General features: G+C 43.1%; 1 protein-coding gene across 4 annotated transcripts in view; it reads left to right on the top strand.

Moving 5' to 3' along the window:
- Positions 1-6,683: 6,683 nt before the first annotated feature.
- TEAD3 (TEA domain transcription factor 3) overlaps positions 6,684-26,659 on the top strand; it is a 126,461-nt gene continuing 106,485 nt past the window's right edge. For 2 of the 4 annotated variants that reach the window (XM_053248762.1, XM_053248761.1), the window contains exon 1: positions 6,685-7,079. The gene's annotated coding sequence lies outside the window, so the exon portion shown is untranslated. Of the gene's footprint in view, positions 7,084-26,659 lie in introns of all 4 variants that reach the window. The other 2 variants (XM_053248759.1, XM_053248758.1) reach the window with 2 other exon arrangements.

Consider the following 26,659-nt stretch of genomic DNA (forward strand, 5'->3'; position numbering starts at 1 on the left):
TTCTAGTTGGTCTTCAAGAACAAACATAGAACAAGATGGCTCAGAAGCCATTTTTAACCAGGTCACCAAAAGCATCTTTGAGCCTTTCTTGCATTATTTAGGTCCACATGGGAATATGGACCTAAGGAAGAGAGCTCTCCTAAGGAAAAGAACTGGTCTTGTGGTAGCAAGCATGACTTGTCCCCTTAGCTAAGCAGGGTCTGCCCTGGTTGTATATGAAAGACAGACTAGAAGTGTGAGCACTGTAAGATAGTCCCCTTAGGAGATGGAGCGCTCTGAGAAGAGCATCTAGGTTCCAAGTTCCTTTCCTGGCATCTCCAAGATTGGGCTGAAAGAAATTCCTGCCTGCAACCTTGGAGAAGCCACTGCCAGTCTGTGTAGACAATACTGAGCAAGATGAACCAATAGTCTGATTCAGTATATGGAAGCTTCCTATGTACTGACCATTGTTTGCAAAGTTCATAGTATGAGATATTACTTTGGAGGAGAGCTGGTCTTGTGGTAGCAAGCATGACTTGTCCCCTTAGCTAAGCATGGTCCTCCCTGGTTGCATTTGAATGTAAGACCACATGTGAGCACTGTAAGATATTCCCCTTTGGGAATGAAGCTGCTCTGGGAAGATCATCTAGGTTCCAAGTTCCCTCCCTGGCATCTCCAAGATAAAGCTAAGAGAGATTCCTGCCTGTAACCTTGGAGAAACTGCTGCCAGTCTTTGTAGACAATACTGAGTTAGATGGACCAATGGTCTGACTCAGTATATGGCATTTTCCTATATTTCTAAGTTCCTAATGTTGTTAAGGCTTTACAGATTTAAGAGAATGACCTTTTTGATTGTGTGTGAAAATGTCTAAAGGAACTTGCATTTCCAGCAGACTGAGTTTGAATCTTGATTAGGGCAAAAATGAGCAGTTGCCTCCAAATACATATTCAGCAATAAGTAAGGCTCCGGGCCTACTAGAGGAAGGTGATTGGCTCTGATCATATCACTCATATTAAAAAGTCCATGTAAACTTCTGTGCTTTGGAAAATAGCTCCCAACAAACTCAAAATGGCGAATTTCAACATTTTTTATTTATATTGATGAGAGAGGGGAGCATTTTTTGCACCTAATCATGAAATTTTGCTCCTGTGAACATGGGTGAATTTTTAGTTTTGAAAATGTTTTTGAAGAAATAATTTTGAACTATTTGGGAGAAAATATTGGTATGGATTTTCAGAACTGCCTAGCCTAGCTATTTTTGCCTAGGCTGGATTATACCAGCCATATTATTATTATTTATGGCTTTATTAAGTGCTGATCTTTTCTATGATAATCTGGAAATAACAACTGCAGAGCCTGCCAGTGCAAGAAAAAAATAGTAGTGGACACAAGTAAATTTTATCTCCTTAAGACAGAATAGTACGAAAGCAACAAGTCTAAACCTGCACCTGAAATGTGCCTTTAAAAAGGGCTGATCCAGCTGATAGAAGGGTATTGAGCAAACACTTTAGAAGAAAATATGGAGCGCACCACTGGATCAGACCAACGGTCGTCTACAGGATCCTATTTCCAACAGTGTCAGTCAGATGCTTCTGGAAGCTCAGAAGCAGGGCCTGAAGACAATAGCAGTCACCCACTGTTTGCCTCCCAAGAACTGGCATTCAGAGGCATACTGCTCCTAAATATAGAAATTCAATCCAGCTGTTGTGGCTGTTAGCTGTTGATTGACCCGTGAATTTGTCTAATCCCATTTTTTAAGCTATCCATAAGCCAAACAACACGTTACACTGAGAACTTGTTTTGAGCTGCTGTGTTTGTTCATTGTTATGTAAGCCTTCAAAGGCCAGTAACACCCCATGGGGCTACACTGCTCTATACCTGTTGAGAAGCCCATAATAGAGTTGAAGCCAAATCTGTTCTAAACTTGAACATTATATCCAGGTGTCATCCATCACTTGCATTCTGCGCAGTTTATTTTTTGTTTGTTTGTTAGATTTATACCCCACTCTTCCCAATAGGCTCAGAGCAGCTTACAGCATTTTAAACTTTTAAATTTTAATGTGTTTTATCTATTTTTTTAAATCTCTTTATGAATTTTAATGTTTTATATTATATTTTGTTTTAATGCCGTACAACACCTTGAGATTTTTATACTAGGTGGTATATAAATAAAATAAAATCAATCAATCAATCAATAATCTAACAGTATTAATAAAATAAAATAAAATTATGGATGTATTTAAAATGCCTCTCCCTCAGATCCTAGCACTCCTAGGCCTGGGTGCTGCTGTTGATGATGATGATTGTCCCTTCTGGCCTTGTGGTTTCTTTCTTCCTGTCTTTCCTGCAGCTACCCTTTGCTAAGGTATTGCATTATTATTAATTATTATTGTATTGTATTATTTTTTTAGACAGCACAACCAATGTACAAAGCACTTTACAGTGTAACATAAACAAAAGGCCAAGCCCCTTGCCCAATGAGGCTGCAATCTAAATTTCCATAGTTGGGGGGAAAGCAGAGCGAGCAGAAGAGGTCAGAGTAACAAGCATCAATGAGAGCAAACACCACTGCATATAAGGCCCATTCACATGTTATATTCAACATCTGTACAAGTGTACAGTGTACACAGGTACAGTTATTCACACATTATGTTGAACACAGGTACAGGAGTACACTTCCTTTCTGTACTATACATTTGAGGAGCCTGTAAACGTAAAGTGTGCTGTCGAGTCGGTGTCGACTCCTGGCGACCACAGAGCCCTATGGTTGTCGTTGGTAGAATACAGGAGGAGTTTACCATTGTCTCTTCCTGCGCAGTATGAGATGATGCCTTTCAGCATCTTCCTATATCGCTGCTGCCCAATATAGGTATTTCCCATAGTCTGGGAAACATACCAGTGAGGATTCGAACCGGCAACCTCTGGCTTGCTAGTTCAAATCTGCCTGCCCAGCAAGGGGACTGGAGGCTTAAGGATGCAGGGGTGGCTGGGCGAAGCAGCAATTCTTGGGAGCCTGGGGGTGGGGAGGTGGACAGGAAGTGATGCCCTGTGTCACTCCCTGTTCTCCCCCCACAAGCTCCTGCAAATTGCTGTGCTGCCAGCCACCCCTGTGCCAGTGGTGGGTGGGCAGTACATGGGCCCCCATCATCAGCACACTATCAAGGGCACTTGCCCTGCAATCTGATGCCTCCTGGTGGTGGTGGGGGGGAAGGGATTTCCAACGTCAGAAATCCCCCTTTACTGACATGTACAGTCCTAATCTGTACACTCATACAGCATAATGTCTGAATCAAGCTATAGTTTATTTATGTCATTTTTATCCCACCCTTCTGTCAAGGGACTCAAGGATGCATAAATGGTTCACCCTTTTAAGAATAAAGTTATCTTCATGACAACCCTGTGAGGGAGGCTGGCCCGAGTGTGACTGACCCAAGGTTACTCAGTAAGTGTTATGGCTGAACAGGGATTCCAACCTAGGTCTCCCAGTTCCTAATCTGACAGCCTACCCTCTACCTCATACTTAGGCTTTGTTTCAGTTGAGGATGAGGACTAAGAGGTTAAACCATGGCAGAATATGCTGGTTCTGATAAGAGTTTTTAAGGAGAAGGAGACACAAAGAGAGGTTCACAAGATGTTACAGTGATAGGGGACAGCAAGGGGAACTGGAGGCTTAAGGGAGCAAGAGCTTTAGGGCAGAGGCAACTCTAGGCCCATTCACTCGTTATATTCAGCACTCATACAATGACTGCACAGTACACAAAGGCACACACACACAGTACACAAAGGCACACACACAGTACACAAATTTGTACACAGGTACAGACATTCACATGTTATGCTGAATGCAGGTACAGAAGTACACTTTCTTTTTGTACCATGCATTTGAAAGGCCTGTATGCAGATTCACTTTTTAAATGAACACAGGTACAGCCATTCACACAAACATGTAAATGAGTGTACAGACATCAGTACACTTACACAGCATAATGTCTGAAATGGACTTCTAACAACTAGTTTGGGGGAGCAGAGGGGTGGCAAATAATGCTACTGGGAGAGCAAGGATTTTGCTATATATTAAACACATATACAAATGGTAATTAATTTTGTTAGATAGCTTACCTTATTCATTAAGCATGCTTGATAGTTTCAAACTTATTCAGATAGATTCCTCTTAGAAAATACTGTCTTTGGGGATTAGGCCAAGACTTAGTCTGCTTTCTAGTTAGTTTCCTCTTCCTGTCCAAGACCATGTGACAGGAAAGACAGATTTGGGGACAGAGGTCAGTAGCAGGCCAGCTGAAAACTGCAGGGGGGATGTCCTTGCACTCTACCCCCCGCCCCCCCAGGACACATGGTGTCACCCAGACCCGTTTCTGACCAGGAAGGAGGCTAGGGGCCTGGGAAAGTGATGTGGTCTCTTGCCTTGTACTGCTTGTTCTGGGAGTCCGAATACTGAGTAAATTAGACTTCTTTAAACAATGGAGGCCTTTTAAAATAATTAATTCAAACTAGAGGGTCACAATATACTATGACAGTATTGTCTGACACTTTGCTGTAAAGTTCCAGTCTGGTGGATGAGGGAGTAGGAAATATTTGTGGGTTAGCAGCACCCACTACCTCTTTGAGCTACCCCTGCTTTAGGGCAGATGAAGGTGATGGTGTGGAGGTAAAAGTGATAGGTAGGGATGTAAGACAAAATAGGAGCAGAACAGTGAGGTAGGGGCATCTGGTTTGGTGTTGCAGCTCTTCTGCAAAATATTCAGCTATTTTGATGGGAATGTAGCACTACCTTCAGGCTCAGGGACATAGGTATAAAGGGGTGGGGGAGGTTCACAAATGTCCGGGGGAGGCACTGGCTGGGCAACAGCCCGTTCTTCACTTTCCCACCTCCCCAAGTCACTGGCATGCTGATGGCACCTGATTGGGAGACTTATCTTAGAAAGTCAGTTTCAAAAAAGCTGAGCCCTCTCAAAGAGTTATATATGGTTATATATGTGGAGTGTGTGTGTATATGTAAATAACACCTTTGGAAGTTGTCCAATATTTGATTTTGAATGCACCAGTGCACCTGTGTGGAAGTGTCTGCATGTTTGAGGAGTGTGTGATACTATTAGCACAGGAATGAGAACAGGCATGCCCAAAATGTTTTGTTTTCCACCATATCCTTACACTTCTTCTGCAGCAAAGGCACAATGGACAGAGTAGGGAAGAGAAGAACGTGGAGCCTATCTTCACTTTTGTCCCAGGGCCCACTCCAACTTTGCTAGGCCGCTTATTATCACTTACCCAAGTGTGCATATTTTCCAGAATCCGGGTTTTGTCTCGTTTTAAACAGGATTAAGCACGTGTGAGAAACTGTTTTTTTTAAAAAAAAGTTCTGTTTCACAATACTGTATGTTGATGGTGAACTGATGCCAAGCCCAAAAAGATCAGACTGGCCGCGTTTTGGCTTGAGGCAGAATTCCCTTCTGCACCATTTGCAAAAGGTCTGACTGTAGTCAGTGTAGGTGGCTGGAGGTGATTTTTTCGCTGTTGTCGAATCAGTTTCCTGCAGCCCGCCCCTTGGCAAAGGCTGGAAGAAAATAAGATTTCAAAAGTCTGACCGACTTCCTCTATTGTTGATTTGTGGCTTGGTTGGTTACAATTAAGTGGTTCTGAAAAGGCTGCGTGCGGCGGCCGGGACCCAGGACCTTTAGGAGGCGCTGTAGCGGGAGGCTTTTCGAGAAGGGGTGGAATGTCCGAGCGGAGCCTACTTGGTAGTCGAGCTGGGACCGAGAGGAGCCGCTCCTTCGGCTGTGACGTCAGTAGAAGAGTGCAGAGACTGTGATTCAGGGCAGGCGCTCCTATGGAGAGCCTAGAATGCGCTTCCTTCAGCTCAGGAGTCAGGACTACTCCCAAGCAGCCTGTTCCCCCCACTAAACACAGCCAAGAGACTCCGCTACCCCCTCCTCCCCTTACACTCCTTGCCTGAAGCTAGAGAGACAAGACAATCGCCAGCCACTACCTGTCCAACCTGTTCCAGGCAGGTTAAGCCTGCCCAGGAGGACCTCCATGTTCAGGCATTCCTCCGAGAGGGGCAACCCCCACAATTTAAGCCCATCCCTTTCGAAACAGCTATTATTATCCAAACGGATTTATCTTACTGATTTTCCCCCAGCCAGGACAAAAAGAAAGCGATCACCACCCCTATACCAGATCCTGTGCGTGCGTGTTTGCTGGGAAGCAAATCCGCCTGAATTCAGTGTCCGTGCAGAGGACGGCAGCAGTAGCCTCAGAGGCAAACCTCCATTACCCATTATGTTGATTACGTTGTAATTCTGCCCTTCAACCAAGGAGCGGGGGCCTTGTGTCCCCACACAACAGCCCTGCGAGGTGGATTAAGTGGCTGGCTACGGGTGGCGCAGTGAACTTTGTGGATGGAGCGATGATTCGGCCGCAGGATGCCCCATTCTAAGTAAAACATTCCATCCGCTACTGCACCCCACATGCTCACTCCTTGCCTCCTCGGGGAAGAAAGAACGATGCGATCTCCGAACCCTTTACAAAACTTGGCCAAGTAGCCCAGTGACCCTCTCCCGCGTACACGCTCGCCCCTCCCTCTAGGAAACCCACCCCCAAGTCCTCTCTCCTTCATTAAAAGGAGCTGGTTGGCCCAGCCTTTTCCAGTAAACGTATCCATTTTCTCCCAGCCCCCCGCTCCTGCCTTTCTTTTAACAGAAAAAACTCCCCCAGCGAGCGAGAGAGGGAGAGACCCGTTTCCCCAGCGGAGGAGGCGGTCTCCTCCCCCGGCGATGGTGGAGGAGGCTGTCCCTGCGCCTGAAGGGCGGGGGCTGGCTCCTGCTCTCCTTCCCTCCCTCCTTTCTCTCTCTTCCCAAGTTTCTGCTCCTCCTTCCTCCGCACAAACTTTCCCGTCGCTCTTGCGCTGCTCCCGGCTCGCTCCGCTCCGCGCGCGGCGGATTCCTGAGCCAGCCGCGCCTCCCTCCCCTCTTCCCCGCCGCCTTCCTGCTGCCCTGTCACCCTCTTCCCCCGAACCGAACCAGAGCTTCAGCTGGTCGTGCCAGCCGGACCACCACTCGCCCTTCCCCGGACGGAGCACGGAGTAAGTAAGCAAGCAAATACTTCCACCCCGGCCCTGGAAACTCTTTTTCTTTGGGAGAGGGAGAAAAAGATCCGTCTCTGCTCCCCCCCCTTTCCAACAGTTGTCCTGGACGGGGGGGGGGGGGCACGACACAATTTCCCCGCCCCGTCCCCTCACATATTTTGCCTCCCCCATACCCAAACCGCAGCGTCTCTCTCCCGCCCATATACTTGGTAATGCTAGACGGAGGAGAGCTGACGGCAAACCCCATTCTCTTTTTACCGACAGCCCCTGTACCCGGGTTTCACCCCTTGGCCATGTCTTGTCGCAATTTTCCTTTGGAGAAGGATACTGTATCCAGTCTGTATCCATTGAGACTGCTGGGGCAGCTCCTTCCTTGGAGACAAGTTTCCTTCTGCTGGGGGTGGGGAGGGGGGGGAGTCCAAGGACGTAAAAAATATTCTATAGTTTCCAGTTGGATCCGATCTAGTGGTGCGTTAGAAAATCTTGGTTTCTGCCCCATCTCATCTTTCTTAGTTTTCTAAGTTTTGAAGTTGTTGGCCTAAAACAGATTTGGATTTGATTTTTTTAAACCTAACACTTCGTGGGTCCCAGTTGCTTGTAACTGTACTCATAGCCTGTACTTCTGCCAAGAAAACTTTAGTGTGTGATCCAGACTGTATATATTGATAACTAGAATAGAGCATATATCTCTGTATAAAAAAATAGGTGTTATCTTTCTTATCTCTCAAGCAACCTTGTGTGTGTTGGCTTAAGTTGAGAGGAAGTCTTTTAAAACAGGATTTGTTTTGAGAGGCACAAAAGAGTTCTGTATGTGCTGTATGTTACAACAACTTATATCTAACCCCTAGGAGTGTAGTGTTGACAACTCAAATTGCACAAACTCATTTCCTCAATTAATTACCTATGTGTGTTATATTTTGTGCAATGCTTTATTTCTCACTATTTGGACACAGGCAGACATGTGCTTTTGTAGATTCATTGTCATGTATAAATGATATTGTACTGAACAGAGTTAGATTTTACATGCCTATTTTGGATGGGGGGTGCAGAAGAGATTCAATGAGAGGAGCATAAACAACCTGCTAACATTCAAAACCCAAGATGGGAATGGATAGACCAAGGTGTAAGATGCACCATATATCAGTCATAAGGTGGGGGTGGGGAGGAACTCCAGTTCTGGTTGGTTGGTTATGGGCAGCTGATCCACAGTGTTAATAGATTGACAAAGAAGCTGGGAAGCCAGCAGACCAGAGGGCAAAGAACTAAAAAGAGAGGTCCCAGGAGGGCTTCCTATTGTCTGTCATAAATAAGAGCAGTGGTACTGGTGGCTGCACCAGAGGCAGGACTGTAGAAGGCTCCTTGGCCCTTCCAAGTGCATTGATTAGTTTTCCAAGTAGACAGTGTACTTTATTTCGGAAGCAGGCATTTGCCTGCTCTGTGTGGAGTTGCATCGGAATAAGCTGGGGAGATCTTAATGAGGAAATGGCAAACTTTTCCCGGGTGCTCTGTCTTATTTACAAGGACAAGGCATCACTGAGGGACTTTGCATTTGAGACATTTAAGGGAAAGTAACTCTGTGCTGGAGGCCACTTTCTCATGGTGAGGCCTTGCAGGCAGGTTGCTGTTTGGTCATGGGTTGGATGTACGGCTGATCATGCAGGCCCAGGCATGCAAGAGCTTGCATTGTTCAGGGGAATAGCTGCCTAGAAAACAGCACCTCAGTTGTACTTTATGCTGAGTTAAGTCCAGCCTAACCAAGGCCTGCTTCTTTGGAGAGATTGCCCCTATATTGTCTTCAGGATCCTTTTGGTGACATAACCAAATGGAAGAACTGTAGGGCATGGTTGAATGTAGAATTGGGCTCTTATGTCCTTCAAGGTAAGTGAGAGCCTTAACTTCCTTGGGATATGAAGCAACTTTGTTTTGGATGAAGCTGTGGGTGATTGGCAAGGTTTCAACATGGTGATGGTGATCCAGCAAGGCATAATGGAGAGGAGACCTGGTCTTGTGGTAGTTAGCATGAATTGTCCACTTTGCTAAGCAAGGTCCCCCCCCCCCCATTTGCATCTGGATGGTACATGTGAAGCCCCATCTCCTAAGATGATGGGGTTGTACCTCAGTGGTAGAGCATCTGCTTGCATGCAGAAAGTCCTCCCAGGTTCAATCCCTGGAATCTCTAGGTAGGGTTAGGAAAGACTCCTGCCTGAAACCATGGAGAACTGCTGCCATTCAGTGTAGACAATACTGAGATATTGAGATCAATGGTCTGACTCAGTATAAGGCAGCTTCCTATGTTCATATGCAAACCAGGAGTTGAGAATTCAACACAAACCAAATTTACAGGACTTGGGAAAGGAACTAGGGTATCTTGATGGAAGCTGGGTTTTTTTGCCTGGGGCAAGGGGAGGAGCTGGTCTTGCACTAGCAAGCATGAATTTCCCCTTAGCTAAGTAGGGTCTGCCCTGATTTGCATTTGGATGGATGACTACATGTAAGTGCTGTCTGCTGTAAGATCTTCCCCTTAGGGGATGGGGCCATAGCTCAGTGGCAGAGCATCTGCTTTGCATTCAGAAGGTCTCAGGTTCAATCCCTGGCATCCCTAGATAGGGCTGGAAAACACTCCTGTCTGAAGTCTTGGAGAGCTGCTGCAAGTCAGTGTAGAAGATAATACTGAGCTAGATGGACCAAGGGCCTGATGGTATAAGGCAGCTTCCTATAAAACAGAACCAAAAATTAAAAGCCAAGTGTAATTGCAGACACTCAACTTTGCTACAAACTAGTGTAAACTTTTACACTAATACTCAAATGAGTGCTAAAATAATCACAACAACAGGTCTAGGGCAGTGTTCCCTCTAACAGGGATTCCCAGATCTTATTGACTACAACTCCCATAATCCCCAGCCAAAGGCCATTGCAGCTGGGGATGCTGGGAGTTGTAGAGGGAATAGTGGTCTAGGGCAGGGATCCTCAACGTTGGGCCCTCGGATGTTCTTGGACTTCTGGTCTAGGGGACCTCCTCCAAATGCTTGAAAACAAAACCCCACAAGAAAACGATGTGTTTTCCTTATAGAGAGCTATAACATTTGTGATTGGTGTTGTGTTGTGTTTAAATGATTATGGTTAAAGAATGGCTTTGTGTCATATGTGTTTGTATTGTACATTAAGAAAATAACTACGTTGTCCAGCAAATTTTGGGCAAGATACCAGTCACCCTAAACCTTTTAACTCAGGAGGAGCAAGGTTGAAGTCCACATTTTATGCCTTTTTATTTTCATGTAATAATTTACATTTAATGCCAAACCATTCCAGTGTACTGTCTCTGCAACACCTCTCTCAAACTTTAGAAGTATCTGTATACAACACATAAGACAAGACTATGATTATTGGGTCATAGCTCTACCAGGCCTCCTGATTTATATAATCAGACTGAAGAGCTAGGAAAGGTAGGTCAGTTGGAGGCTTCATAATGATATGCATGCCTGTGGGTTTCTGCTTCTCTAAAATGGTTCCGTACACAGGGGGTTAATACTAGTGCTGAAACTGGTTATTGTGGGAATTTGAAATTCAGCTAACTTCCCACATTAGCAAACTTCAAATCCTATTTCAGACTTATACAAATGATTTTGAATTTTATGGAATTTGTATGCAAGGTTTCAGAAAGAGAACATGAGTTTTGAAGTTGCAAAATGGTTGGATGTGAAACCTAACTTTCACCACATAACTTTTTTATTGCAGATATAGAACATACAAATTGGCTTTCATTTTCAAGATCTCTATATTTTTATTTTAAATTTTTGCATTAATTTAACATATGGTAAAAAGGATGGCTTAAACAATAAAGGAAGCTCTGAAAACTGCCCAACAAATAGGTTAGGATGGCCAGAATTTGTGTATTTAATTACAAGTGATTCTGATCATCCTTTAATTTTAATTTTTAAAAGTAATCGGGAAATTGTAATCATAGTGAAACCCAGAAGAAAAGTAATGTAACATCAGAGAATCACAAGGGAAGTCATGTAATGTCAGAGAATCTCAGAGGAAAACCAGGAAATCGGCTGCTTTGTTTTTTAAACTGTGAGTTTTTAAATGGGCTAAAACCTTTTTTTTAAAAAAATGAATGCACAGGCAGACAGAGAAGGCAGAAGATAGGGGCATTTCGCCAGCTGCGATTGAGAGAACGAGCAAGCAAGTGCAGACTCCTGCCACCAGTTGGCACTTTGGGAAACTCCGATTTCTCTCAAACGAGGGCTTCCTTAGTTTGGATCAGGAACTTGTTCTCCGACCTCTTCTAAAATGACCCATATCAGGCATGTTAGGATGTTTTGGACCTAACATTGCACTGCTGCCACCTCTATTCCTGATTGGCAGGCTGTGTGCTGAAGCTCAGCAAACCCTCCCCTCAGCCTGACTGAGAGGCTTCAGAAAACTAGCACTGAGTATTCTGATTGAAATTAATAGGACAAGTAAATTTGTCTTATTAATTTTAGAAAGACAGCTTATGCCCAACTTAGTGTGGGTGTGATCCAGTGACTGTAGTAGCCTGGCTCCCTAACTTTAACATTTAATTGTGTGTCTTTATGTATATATGTGTGTGCTCACACACTCGATCTTAAATGTTACAGTTATGAGATGAGCTATTCTAGTCCCTGGCGTACATTAAGTTTTTTAAGATTAATGGGTTTTAATCTGGTTTAAATGTTTTCTGAGTTTAATTGTTTTGTTATATGTGTTTGGTTTTAATGTGAATCTCCCTGAGTTGCTTTAGGAAGGGTGAGAAGGGTGCGTGTGTGTGTGTGTGTGTGTGTGAGAGAGAGAGAGAGAGAGAGAGAGAGAGAGAGAGAGAGAGAGAGAGAGAGAGAGATTACTCATAAGCAGTCTTATTGAGATTAATAAAACAACTTGACTCGTCCTATTGATTTCAGTGGGAATACTCATTAGATTTGTATGTGTGTGTGTATACACACAGTCTCTGTGGAGTATCTGAGCTGAAGGTTTGTGACAGAAGGGGTACACTTGTTTAAAAAGCTGGGGGACCCCTGGTCTAACCTAACTAAGGTGCAATGCTAAACACACTTATCAGGAAGTATACCCCATTGGATATAGTATTTATTTCTGAGTAAACGTGCATAGGATTGCACTGTAATAAGTCTGCATAGTACTTCCTTCACAGTCTTCAAAGTGGAGACTTGGACTCTTTCACTGTGCCACGCCCCCTCTTTTTTTGTTTAACATCCAGCATGAATAAAGGTTCTACAGAATTCAAAAGTTCATTCTCAACACTGTGATATTTGGATTGGTCCTAGGAATAAAGGTACTGCCCTACGATTGTTGCTGGATCTTTTTCTACGGGACTGCATTTTTAAAGTTTATACCCAAATTGTGGGGTGTGTTCAAGTGACAGAATTTAGGTGTTTTAAAATTAAAGTTGCAGACATGGTATTTCAGAAGCAAACAACCCCTGTTAATGTAAAAGGTTTGACTTGACTGTCCCAATAGAAACACGTTGCCTGGAATATCTGAAGTTTTCAATTTATAGTACTGCCACCCCATACAGAAAATGTCAGGGCTTTTCTTCTTTCCTCAAGGCCTCTCCCCAGATAAATCAGGAGTGTGAAAACAGTGTTGCAGAGGCTAAGCTTGCTATTTCACTATAGAGGTCCACTGAATGAAAAACCCTGCATCTTTTGTGAAAGTACTGTGAAGCCTGATTCTGTTTGGTCAGAAATAAGTCTCACTACATATTTCTGCAACAGAGCCCTCAAGCCAGATCACAATATATATATATTTTTAACAAGCAATGATATATATAAAACACAGAATAATAAACAGTGCAGAAGCAAGCCACCCAGGATGCCACACTTCCACTTTAATCCACACTGAAGGCATGATGGAACAAGCAAGTTCTAACCAACTGTCTTAAATGTACAGGCTTGTGGTCTCAGCTCCCCGAGATTTAAGAGGATAATAGTCAATACACAAGCACTTTACACTGCCTGTGAATACAAGAGGGTGGTGATTTCCGTTGTTGTCACATAGCAGCTTGTACTGACTTTAGTCTGAGCTGGAAGTAATGGCAGGTGCCACAATCTGATAGCTTTTGTGAAACTAGTTTGACAGCTCTTGGTCCAGTTTCCTTGTGGGACTGGTGCTTGTCTTGCAGAAACCAGCAGCCCTGTTGTCAGTAACTGGCCCTCCTTGTTTGCAGTTTCAGTAGAGACTAGATGTACTATAGAACTGGAATCACCGCCTCACTACTTGTGAGTATGGGGCATACAGAAACTTCAAGGGATCCTTCCCTTCTTGCCCCTACTCTTTCCAGGCTTGTCCCATCAATAGTTTGGTCTGTTACATGAACAGACTTTGAGTGCGATGCATGATATATTGATTCCACCTGGGTGTAGTTCATAGAGTGCCAGTTATTAGCACAGTTTGTAAAAGTCTATGTGCAGCTTTGGTCCTCCAAGTCCACTTGAAATATCTGGTGTTTTGTTGTGACCCTGGAAGTTGGAAGGTGTGGTAATCAGGGTGGATTTGATTTAAATCGGATTTTTTTGATTTAAATCGGATTTTTTTGATTTTTATCCACCCTGCTAGTGATTTAAATCGTGATTTAAATCGTGATTTAAATCAGTTTGATTTAAATCAAATCCACCCTGGTGGCAATGAAAAGCTTTGCAAAGAGAATTGATGGCAAGCAAGTGCCATCTGAAGAAGAGTGCTTTGTTCTGTAAAGGTGCAGATAGACAGTCTCTTCCATGCTTTTTTTTTTTTTTTTAAGAAGAATCAACCCGTGTGTGTTTCCTGTCACACTTCATATTCTTACAATGAAATCTAAATACAAATTCTGCAGCAGCCAGATATGGTCTCTGGAGTATCCCGGAGAGATCACATTGTGCCTGTTCTTAAACCAGTGCCCTGGTTGCCAATACATTTCCTGGCAAAGTACAAAGTGCTGGTTATTACCTTTAAAGCCCTGAACGGCTTAGCTTCGGGTTACCTGAGAGAGCACTTTTCTCTACAACTGGCAATTGACAGAGGAAGTGTGACTCTGTTGGTCCTTCTGGACCTCTCGTCAGCTTTCGATACTATCAACCATAGTATCCTTCTGGAGCGTCTGAGGGGGTTGGGGGTGGGCGGCACTGCTTTGCAGTGTTTCCGCTCCTACCTCTCGGGCAGGTTCCAGATGATGTCCCTTGGAGACTGTTGTTCTTCAAAATCTGAACTTTTGTATGGTGTCCCTCAGGGCTCCGTATTGTCTCTGATGTTGTTTAACATCTACATGAAACCGCTGGGAGAGATCATCAGGAGATTTGGTGCAGGGTGCTATCAGTATGCTGATGACACCCAAATCTATTTCTCCATGTCAGCATCATCGGGAGAGGGCATAACCTCCCTAAATGCCTGCCTGGAATTGGTGATGGGCTGGACGAGGGATAACAAACTGAGACTGAATCCAGATAAGACGGAGGTACTCATTGTGCGGGGTAGGAACTCGAGAAACGATTTTGATCTGCCTGTTCTGGATAGGGTCACACTTCCCCAGAAGGAATAGGTACGCAGTCTAGGGGTGCTTCTGGATCCAAGTCTCTCCTTGGTGTCCCAGGTTGAGACAGTGGCCAGAAATGCCTTCTATCAGCTTCGGCTGATACGCCAGCTGCATCCATTTCTAACTCATTTCTTGAGTTAGACAACCTCAAAACAGTGGTACATCTGCTGGTAACCTCCAGACTGGATTACTGCAATGCGGTCTATGTGGGGCTGCCCTTGTACGTAGTCCGGAAACTACAGTTGGTCCAGGATGTGGCAGCCAGGCAGGTCTCTGGGTCATCTAGGAGAGACCATATTACTCCCGTATTGAAGGAGTTACACTGCCTGCCGATATGTCCGGGCAAAATACAAGGTGTTGGTCATAACCTATAAAGCCCTAAACAGCTTGGGCCCTGGGTTTTTAAGAGAATGGCTTCTTCATAATGAACCCCGCCACCCATTGAGATCATCAGGAGAGGTCCGTCTGCATTTGCCACTGGCTCGTCTGGTAGCTACTCAGGGATGGGCCTTCTCCGTTGCTGCCCCGAGGCTTTGGAATGCGCTCCCTCGTGAAATAAGAGCCTCCCCATCTCTGACATCCTTTAAAAAGTCCTTAAAGACGCATTTCTTCACCCAGGCTTTTAACTGATATTGTTTTGAATGTTGTTTTTAGAATATTGTTTTAAAATTTAAAATTTGTGTTTTAAATTTCTTGCTTTTAAATTGTTTTTGTTTTTGTTTAATGTTTTACTTTTTAATCTTGTTGTAAACCTCCCAGAGACGTAAGTTTTGCGCGGTGTAAAAATATGATAGATAGATAGATAGAAAGATAGATAGATAGATAGATACAAGATCCCCACTGCTCATTAAGATCATCAGGAGAGATCCATCTTCAGGTACCACCGGTTTGTCTGGTGGCAACCTGGGATCAGGCCTTCTCAGTTGTCACCTCTAGGTTGTTGAATGTGCTCCCCATGGATATGAAAGGATTATCTTCCTTGGAAGCATTCAAGAGAGCCTTAAAGACCCTTCTTTTTAACCTGGCTCTTAATGATGTCTAGTTTTTAATTTTAATCTGGTTAAGTTTTTTATTATGTGATTTAGCTTTTAATGTAAACTGTCCTGAGCCTCTTTATATACCAGGGAGTATATAAATTGAGTTGATGATGATGATGATGATGATGATAATATAAATTAGCATGCGTGCAACTGTGTCAACACTCTAGCCCCTGCAAAGTGGTCTGGAAACTGAATAATTGCACAGTTGAGGGCAGCACCACACTGCAGTGGCTGTGCAAAATGCTGGTGTTTCCCACAGGGGTTGTACATGTGACTCTAAACACCTGTGTATGAGTCTGTGAATCCTGTGGTTCCCAGACTCCTGTTTATGATGGTGTAGAGATGCATGTACACATTAATATGACATTCACACTTTACATGCTTGCTGTAAGAAACACTGGTGTTACTCTGAGAAATCCTAATGTGTAGTACTCATCCTGGTAATTATATTTGAAAAGCAGCACTTCTTTCTGATTATAGCCACAGCAAGCCTTAGTTGTGCAACTTCTTCAGTAAAGTATATTGAGACAGTCATAGTAGAACATGCATTTGAAGGCATTGATGATCCAGTAGCTGGCTAATTTCATTACTGTTTTTGTGAGTGAGAGGAAATCTGCTACTTGGGAAATAGATGAGAGGTTTATTTACTGAGTTGTGGTATATATGTGGTTATCAGTTAGGCTGAATGCACTTAGAGTTGCTGCCCAAATCTAGTTGACCATACTCAACAAGACCAGGCTCTTATCTGAACTAATTGATGGAGATTTGTACAATCAATCATTCCTTGTGAAGTGATCTTCATTTTTCTTCAGTCACTATTGGCCTCATAGGACTGAGTTGTATGAAGGAGTTAACACTTTAGTGAGCCTCTGGAACAACATGAGTTCAGCTGGACATCCATCCTTTCCCATATGCTAAACCAGACTTAAATTTATGTTCCCAGTCTGTGATATATCCTTTATATCCCCGCTAACTTGGCAAAGAGTAACCAAGAGTAATTTTTGTAAACCGCCCAGAGAACTTGCGTTTTGGGCGGTATAGAAATTTATTTATTTATTCATTCATTCATTCATTCATTCATTCATTCATCCATCCATCCATCCATCCATTCATTCATTCCTTTTAACGTGGTGATTCTCTTTATTTAGTAGGGGATGAGTAACTGGCCCTATCCATCCCCAGCACAGTACCTCCAGTGACTGTTCCTGGTGTCTATCTTATATTTCTTTTTAGATTGTGAGCTCTTTGGGAACAGGGAGCCATCTTATTTATTTATTATTTCTCTGTGTAAACTGCCCTGAGCCATTTTTGGAAGGTATAGAAATCGAATGAATGAATGAATAAAATATATATTTCAGATTCGTGTGTATCTTCATCAACTCGCAACACGAGCAATGGTGAATGAATTGACTCTTAATCAGGGCTGCTGAGCAGAGACATGCTGGATCAATGGATGCAGGTGTAGGGTTGTCAATGAAATGCGGCGGGGGGGACACCCGGGATCAGCTCCATACATAGGTGGGGAGGCTTACCTAAAAACTGAGAAGCAGGCTCCCTCCTATCTTCTACGTGGAAACCTGCTTCCTTTCAAGCAGCAGCACTGGCACACTTTAAAACATTGCCTTCTTTGTCTGGCATTGCTCCAGAGCGACTTATATTGAGTCAGGCCATTGCTCCATCTAGCTCAGTATTGTTTACACTGACTGACAATGACTCTCCAAGGTTTCAGGCAGGAGTCTTTCCCGGCCTTACCTGGAGATACCAGGGAGTGAATCTGGAACCTTCTGCATGTAGTGCTCTCAACTGAGCTATGCCCCACCCCCTAAGGAGAATATCTTACATGTTCACATGCAGTAAGCCATCCAAATGCAAAACCCAAGTGAGCAATGTATAGCAAAGAGGACAGTTCATGCTTGCTACTGTAAGACTGGCTCTCCACCCCCAGTCTTCACTCCCCAGTATTCTCTGGGATTGTATTCATTGTTTCAGTTGTTCATAGGATTGGGCCTGCTCCTACAAAATCCTTTAAATGTTCCAGATTATGTGATAACGCTCACATGTGGTGTTTGAAAATATTCTCTACCTAGTGCTCTCGGTGATATGAGCCATATGGAGTTTCCATAGCCAAGGTATTTATTTTGGATTTTGAAGGTGGAGCAACATTCAGGAAGGGCTAACTTTTCATACATTCAAGGTTAAATCAACCATTAACCTAGCTGCCAATGGTGAGCAATGATCATTTTCAGGTGATCACATATACCTTCCACTGTATTGGGGACAGAGCTGTGTAGATACTTACTGAATCTACACAGGGCTGTACTGTATGAGATTATACACACACACTCTCTCTCTCTCCTTTTTCTCCCTGTGTTGAAGAGGGCAGCATTGAAAGCTGCATGTGGACTGCCTCTTTTCCTCTTTCTTAGAGCCAGACAGTCTTAAGGCCAGAAGGGAGAATAAGAGAGCCCTGCTTGCTGCTTCTGTATACTGGAAGTATTATAATACCACATATTGCAGCTTCTGTAATTCTGGAAGTATCCCCTTTTTACAGGGAAAGAAAGAGCAGTCACAAACAAGCACCCTCTAAACCAGAGATAGGCAACCTTAGCTCGCCAGCTGTTGCTGAATTACAACTCCCACTATCTACAGCCACAACTTATTGTGAGTAGAGGTGACTGGAGTTGTATTTCAGCAATAGCAGGAGAGTCCAAGTTGCCTATCCCTTCTCTAAACAATCTATATATATAATTCTCTAAGGCATATCCATGGCTAATCCTGTGTGTGGCAACTCTCATGAGAGTTCGTAAGCAGAAGCACCTGATTGGGCAGTGGGGATTTCATGTTCATATGCCGGGGGGGCGGGCGGGGAGAGCCTGTGGCACCATGGTGATTGGGTAGTAGGGATTCCATATGCAGATAGGGAGGAGGAGCCTGTGATGGTTAAGGTCAGTTGGAATGCAACTGTTACTGGTTGGAAGATGTTCTTGCTTGTAGAGGAGAGGAATCTATCTATGTATATAAAAGGATAGTGGGCAGGGGTCTGCGAAGAGAGGGGTTGTAAGGGAGGAAAGAGCCACTTCAGGAGAAGGAGGCTGCCATTGTGTGAATTAGACAAGGGAACAAGATCTGTTAACTCAGGAAGGACGTGGGGGGGGGAGAGGGAGGGGAAGAAAGTCAGAGGAGAAGAGCGAGTGGAGGAGAGAGAAAAAGAAAGGAGGGGAAGAGAGAAAGAAGGAAGGGAAAGGGACAGGCCCAAGACTGTCAGCGGCCTGAGGAGAACGAGTGGCCATGGCGGCGGCAGCAAGGAAGGGCCCAGACAACCACTGCTGCTGTTTGGGGCTACTGAGGCCATTGGCGGAGGGAGGCAGGCAGGCAAGGGACAGGCCTGGACCTGTCAGCGGCCTGAGAGAATGAGTGGCCATGGCGGTGGCAGCAGTGAGGAAGGCCCTGGTCAAACGTTGCTGCTGTCCCTGTGGGAGGAGCAGGCACAAGGCTTGGATGAAGGTGGTGAGGTCTCTGGGGATAGAGGGCTGCAGCTTGGCCAATAGGCACAGCAACGCTGCAGCCGCAACCAAGAGAGGTAAGGGGGATGGAGTAAAGGGAGGGGGTGAAAGCAACAGGATGGAGCAGGGGTGTGGCACAGGTGAGGGTGGAGAGATCTCTGAGGTGAGGGGGGCTATGGCAGTGCGTAAGGGGAGCAATCAAGTACTAACTCGCAGATGCTCCATGTGGGTTAAGTTAGTTATATTTACAATGCTTTGTTACATTGTGGGACAAGTGTAGTTAATTTCAGGAGCTTCATGCCATCTGAAATGCAAAGGGAAATGTGGGGCATGACTCCTGCACCTAAAAGGTACTCCTGTTTGTAGCCTTGCAAGTCTTTGGAGGTTTGCACTTTTGATGTCGTCGGCAGCCACTTGCCCCCTTATTTCATGACAGGAGTTAAGTGTTTGCATTTCCTTTCAGATAAGATTTATATTAATATTGATACACTGCTTTTTTATTGATACATTGCAGAACCTATTCATTAAAGACTTCAAATACCCTGAGACTCAGATGGCATCTGGGGATCTTACGATTTCAAGTGAAACTTGCTAGATCTTGATGTTTGTCTCTTGTCATCGAAGCTGTTCTAGAAACATAGCAAAAATGGGTGATACTGTTGCAGTTCCTAGGCAGGCTAAGCTTCATAAATGGAATATGGCATCATGGGTTTAGTATTCAATTTCTCCATCCTTTGAGAAGAGACGCACCAAATGTGATGTGCTTGCCTCAGTATAGTTCTTTTTGGTGTCCTATTGGTGGCTGTTGAAGTTTGCACTATGTATTTTCCTTGCCATGCAGTGTCCTGTTCACTTACTTGATCATTGTCATATGTTTAGTTGCCTTATTATTTTAAATACAGTATTTATATACCACTTCTGAGCATGAAGGCCTGGACACACAAATAATTCTGTTTGCAAGAATTTGGGCACTCTGATCTTGTGTGCATATTGTCTGGCATTTCAGTTGAACAGGACACTGCCATGTACTGAACTTCTGTACGGCTGCATTGTTATACTGTGTAGCTGAGTGATGGGTTATTGAGAAAAAGAAAGTATTGCTACCTGGAGATCCCAGGCAATTCTGCTGGAATTTATAGCACATGTCAATAGTTAAGGCAATGTGCAAGAAGGGGATTTTTGATTTCTCTCTTTAAAAAAAATAAAATTCAAAGTGGAATTAGGGCAAGGATCTTTCACAAACACCTGGCAGTAATCTAAATCCACCCCCACACAAATGAGTGGTGAAGCTGAACTAGAACAAGGAGAGGTCAGTGCTGAGACTTTTGGATTTCTCTCCTTTAGACAATATGAAGGCTCTGTCAGGAGTCTGATTTTAATCCAGATCTCCAGAATTCTTTACCAGTGCATTAATGATTGAACTAAAAACATTACTGTTTATGTCAGATGTCATTGCTGATTTTAGTCTTCACTAAAATACTCCAGAAGAGGATTGTAGCAATTACAAATGTTAAGTAATTTGTGTGGAAACAAACCACCATTCAATAAAAATTGCAGCTGTAAAAAAGGGCACTCTCAATTAATTGGGCAGTTAGTTTCCTTTAAAAAATATTTTGAGGGTAAATATACAAAAGTGCAAGTGATAGATGCTATCTTAGATGCATTCGTCTTTTTCTCTCACACAGGAGGGAATTGCTCTTCAGAATTGAAAAACAAAGATGTTTTCTTCAAAAAAACCTATTACATGCAAATTTATGTAGATTTAATAAGTCACCATTGACTAAGAGGTCTTCAGTTGGATGACAACAGTATTTAAAACCAAAAGCATTGTAGGCAGTGTTTGAAAGATCTGCCACTGGGAATGTGTGACGAAAGCCATTTTAGCATCTTTGGTAGAATGATGGAAGATAATGCTTAAGAAATTGGAAGATTTGAAATGCAATGTAGTTCAGCTGAATAATGTCCATATCTAGCACCATTGATACTAGCTAAATACATTTAAAAGATGACAGTGTGATTCATCTCTTATCGATCTCTATCATTTAGCAATTGTAGGAACTCCTTTGAGGATCAAGATATAGTTCTTCAACTCAGGAGTGTGACTCACATGGGCCAAGCTCTTCAACCAGTTGCCATTGCAAACATTTTGAGCCCCAAGTCCAATCAGTTTTGATGTGGAAGAAAGTCAGTTATAAGCCTAGTGATTAAAAAAACCTCGTCTTTCATCCCTACCATGTCACCCTTCCACATCTGACTGTTCTTCACCAGCATCAGCTCCACCCAATCAACACCTTGCCCCCTGAGCATTCACAGATTGCAACTCCCCATTATCTACACCCTCTTCCTATGTGCTACTGCTTGGCCTCCAAAATAGCTGCTCTGCCAGCCTAAATATCCCTATCATCTTAGTCAAGTATTCTTTGCCACTGATCAAACTCCCGCCACTTTAAATTAAATCAAAAAGGGAAGAGACTCATTCTGTGCATGTAGGAACAGATGCTGCTCGGTCAAGATTTATTTCCCCTCCAGAGTCCATTACTTTCCCCTTCTGAGTATCACACTTTGCCTACCATTCAATTCAGCCAGCTAGTGTTGAGAGGTCTTTCATTAACACTTCATAGTCTTCTTTGAATTCTAATATCTTTTAAAAATGAGTATTGTCAGCATATGTCATCGCTTCATTTTTCACCCTCTTTCCCCAAACCATTTATTGAGTATAGAGGGGATATGTTACAGATATAGGGGAAACATTAATGTCTACTCCTTCTATGTTGAGATATCAGAACAATTACTCCTGCTTTTTACCTTTCAACAGTTTTTCAAGTTATGAGGACTTCTGCTCTTTCCAGGATTGCTTTCCTTCAGAGCTTCTACCAAGAGTCTTATTCAAACCCGTGCAAATAATTCCCATAGATCTGGTGGAGTATGACTTCCCATTGTAACTGCTCTTTCCACTCTTATGCAAAGCTAATGTAGAATATTTTATTCATTAATTCAGTTTTTATACTGCCTTTCATTAGACATCCCAAGGTGGTTTACAAAAGTTAAAACACAATAAAACTCCATTAAAAATCACATTTAAAACCTTAAAATCAGTTAAACAATAAAAACCATAACACAAAAAAAGATAAAGAGAAACAGAAAGCTGAGAGTCCCGGCAGCCTCTAAGGGGTAAAAGCCTGAACAAATAAAAAGGTATTTTAGTTGTTTTTTAAAAGCAGCCACAGATGTCAAAGAGTGGGCATTCACTGGGAGAGCATTCCAGAGCCTGGGGGCAACAACAGAGAAAGCCCTGTCCGCTTGCACGACAACTTAGCCTCTCTTAATGTCAACACATGGAGCAAAGGCCCCTCTGACAACCTTGTTGGGTGGGTCCAGCAACATCCCTAAGCTGTGCACTTGCTCTTTCAAAGAGAGTACCACCTCATCCAGAGCTGGTTGAATCGCCCTATCTCCATTGGCTTTTCTACTAACCAGCAGCACCTCCATCTTGTCTGGATTTAACCTCTGTGTGCTAGTCCACATCCAGCCCATCACTGCCTCCAGCCCCTGGTTCAGTACATCCACTGATGTGAGAGAATGGTAGAGCTTAGTGTAATCTGCATATAGATGACACTTCAGTCCAAACCTCCTGATGGCCTCTTGCAGCAGTTTTATGTAGATGTTAAACAACATGGGGAACAATACTGAGCCTTGTGGGACCCCAGAAGCCAAGGAGTCAAGAAGAAGTCCCTTAGCACCACTTTCTAGAACCTCCCCACAAGAAAGTACTAGAACTACTCCAATGCACTATCCCTGATCTCTATACCCAAGAGTCAGTCCAGAAGGATACCATTTTCAATGGTATTGAATGCTGCTGAGAGTTCCAGGAGAACCAACAGGGACACACTCACCCTGTCTAGTTTCCAGTTTGTCCCAAATCCAGGGTGAAAGCCAGACTGCAAAGGGTCTAGATAATCCATATCATCCAAGTCCCTTTGCGGCTGCACAGACACCACATGCTCTATCACCTTGCTTAAAAAGAGAAGATTTGAAACAGGCCACTAGTTATCAAGGTTGGTGGAATCAAGGGAGGACTTTTTAAATAGTGGTATTACTACTGCCTGCTTGAGGCTCGATGGCATCTTACCCTCCCTCAATGAAGCATTAATAATTGGCTCCAGCCACCTACCTGAGAATCCATCACAATAGGTCTAGATGGGTGCTGAGGCACATCTCCTGGAACTGCCAAAATCCTGGCATCCAAATCTGATTGAATGCGAGCGACTATCTGCAAATAGTGAATCTTCATTTCTAACAGTTTGAGAGATTATACATCAGAGAACAGTATTTCAGGGTGCCCCCATGACTATTCCAGTGGGTGGTGTAGTTGAGGCACCTTTTAATGCCTATGCCAAACATTTGGATGCATTGGAAATAGGGATACTATATTATGCGGGAAAGCGTTCATATCAAGCAGCTGGGTTTTTAAATCTCTCTTGAAAATGCACCCTTTGTTTAGTTGAGCGGGGATTAATTCTCAGAATCTGGCACTGTACTTTCTAAGAAGTGACTTGTGTTTTCTTCTTCTGTAACATAGGACATGGGATTAGTGGATGTTTACCACAATGAGATTCATGAGCCCCAGGTGGCTTCTGGAGCTCACATTCTCATAGCAGAAGAGATCGATGAATCCAATTATCTAGGAGAAACAGGCAAAGAGGTGTGAAATGGGCTTGGCTTTCGCTTATAATCCTAATACTTAGGATGTTGTCATCTTCATTTAGACATGGGAAGAACCAGTTCTTAGGTTGGCTTCTTCCACCCCATGTCTAAAGAATCTTAGAACATCTTAAAGATTTCAGTCACTTTTGGTTAAGTGTTCTACGTGCCTCAGAGCCAAAACAGCAAATTGTCCCCACCCCCAACCCTCATGAACCATAGAGATAGTAGAGTACCTACTATTAGTTAGATAGTAATTTCTTGAAGGGGAGGTCCACATTTTACATTATGTGCTTGCAAGTGAATGGAACACAACCTTTGGCATTCAGTTGAATGTTGACTTTGTGGTAGGGGACTGAGGAGATAATGAAGGTAGCAATTTAACTAGATTTAGCTTTGCTTCAAGCTTTCCTGTTTTTCCCCCCTGTGGGAATATGTTTTGCTGTACTACTATTTTTCAACATGATTGGTAATTTAGGAACATAGGCACTGTTATCTTTGTATCTGTGTAATTGTTCTATTATGTATGTCTGCATATCAGGTTGGATTGATTTAAATCACCAAGAGAAAACCTCAAATTAAATCACTGATGTAAGTCAAGTTTTCCACTGATACTACTTCGCATATTTCTTAAACAGTGGTGCAAATCTGATCACTAAAACATGTTAGTTTACAACTCGCTGAACCATTTTTGGAAGGGCAGTATAGAAATTGAATAAATAAATAAATAGAGCACTTACAACATCTAGGAAGGTATATTTTGTGTAGTTTGTAAAGATAATTTGATTTTTACATTTAGGAAATAGTGTATAATACCTGGTTTTTAATGTAATTGATACCTTGATTACCTGTGACAGCCCTGCATTGACCCTGCATTGTCTTGTTGCACTGCTTACACTTGACACAGTCTGCTGTGCCCTGAAGCTGCGACAGTTTTATACTGAATCATGCCTCCCCACCACCATTTTTTTATTCACCTCCTTTCCTATATCATATCTCTGTCTTAACTCCTCTGATTTGGTTCAGCCCCAGAAAACAACCACTCTACTATGCAGCCTGTGTCTTTGCACATGAAAAATAGATTTAGAATTTGAAATTCAAACCGAAAGCCTACAAAATTGCAAAAGCAAGAGCTGGCAGTTACTGGACAGACTGGAGTTTATTGAGATGAAACTGAAATTAATTCCCATATTTGACTGGTACATAGGAAACTGCCATATACTGAGTCAGACCATTGGTCTATCTAGCTCAGTATTGTCTTCACAGACTGGCAGCGGCTTCTCCAAGGTTGCAGGCAGGAATCTCTCTCACCAGCCCTATCTTGGAGAAGCCAGGGAGGGAACTTGAAACCTGGTAGGTAACGCTGTGTGTGTGTGTGTGTGTGTGTGTGTGTGAAGAGAGAGAGAGAGAGAGAGAGAGAGAGTCCTTAATTCATTTTTAGGAAAGTGTGAGTATAGTATGCTTGACAAGATTTAATGTTAACCAGGTTTTTACATGAGATGTAGAAATTTACTATTTTATTTACATTTAAATATATATATCATTAAAAATTTAAAGTCCAATTTAAATTTTTAAAAAATCAAATCCACCCTGATATATCTGTATCTGTGTAACATAATTTGCCAATAGAGAGAGGGAAAGTAGGTGACAGTTCTTGAAGTCATTATTAGAGAGTTGCCAAAAGCCACTATTTACTTCAGCTCCCATCTTGAAATGTGGAGATCATACTACAAGGTAGTTGTAACTCCTGTTACAGACTTCAGTATGGGGATACTAACAGAGGACTGCATTACAGGGTTGTCATAAGCTACCTCAGCCCCAAATGCCATTCAATATGTGCATATAATATCTAGGCATAATAACTTTGGATAGTCTTTCCCATTCCCAGTGAGGCAAGCATTTGCAGGACTTTAAAAAATATCTATTCCACACAAGAAGTTCCGGGTTTTGTAAGTATGTGTGCCTTTTTTAAACTTCCACCTCTGAAGTGTTCAAAACTGTCTCCTATGAATAGTTTCTCTTGCCACTTGAATGAGAATTCTGCATGGTGTGAAAAGTAACAAGGAAATCTGGTCTGTTAAAGGAACGATCAATATAAACTTCCTTATGACATTAACAAGAAAAAGAAAACAGCCTGGTAGCTCTTTGGTCCATCCTTGAGACATGCCTTCAAGTCTTGTAACCTCTGGAGAAACCCTCCAGTGGCTTCAGTGTTGTGTTTTGCCTTTTATGATCAATTCTTCACTAATATATGTTCACAGTAATTTGCTCCCCAGTTGAGTTATTTGCTTATTTTAATTTATAACTTGCCCAATCCCCAGGGTGGGCCGCAACTTTATATAAAATCAGATCAATAAATCAGCATGTGCAGCAGTCTGCTTCATCTCATTTGGTCACAGATTGGCTAAGCTAGTTCTGTGACTATGCAATTTGTAGCCAAGAGCAACAGGCTAAAGTTGAGAACACATCTCTTTGTGTAGATGTATGTGACTATTAAGCCACCTAATAATGCAGCAGGGAAGCAACTTGCCTAGGGAGCAAGAGGCTGTCAATGTGAATTCCCGCTGGTATGTTCCCCAGATTATGGGAAACTATATCAGGCAGCAGTGATATTGGAAGGTGCTGAAAGGCGTCGTCTCATACTGTGCGGGAGAAGGCAATGGTAAACCCCTCCTGTATTCTACTAAGAAAACCACATAGCTCTGTGGTTGCCAGGAGTCGACACCAAATCGATGGCACAATCTTTATGTGCCTGTTATAGTTGCCAACATTCCATTGCCCAAATAA

The sequence above is a fragment of the Hemicordylus capensis genome, chromosome 4, assembly GCF_027244095.1.
Source record: "Hemicordylus capensis ecotype Gifberg chromosome 4, rHemCap1.1.pri, whole genome shotgun sequence".
Classification (NCBI taxonomy): Eukaryota; Metazoa; Chordata; class Lepidosauria; order Squamata; family Cordylidae; genus Hemicordylus; species Hemicordylus capensis.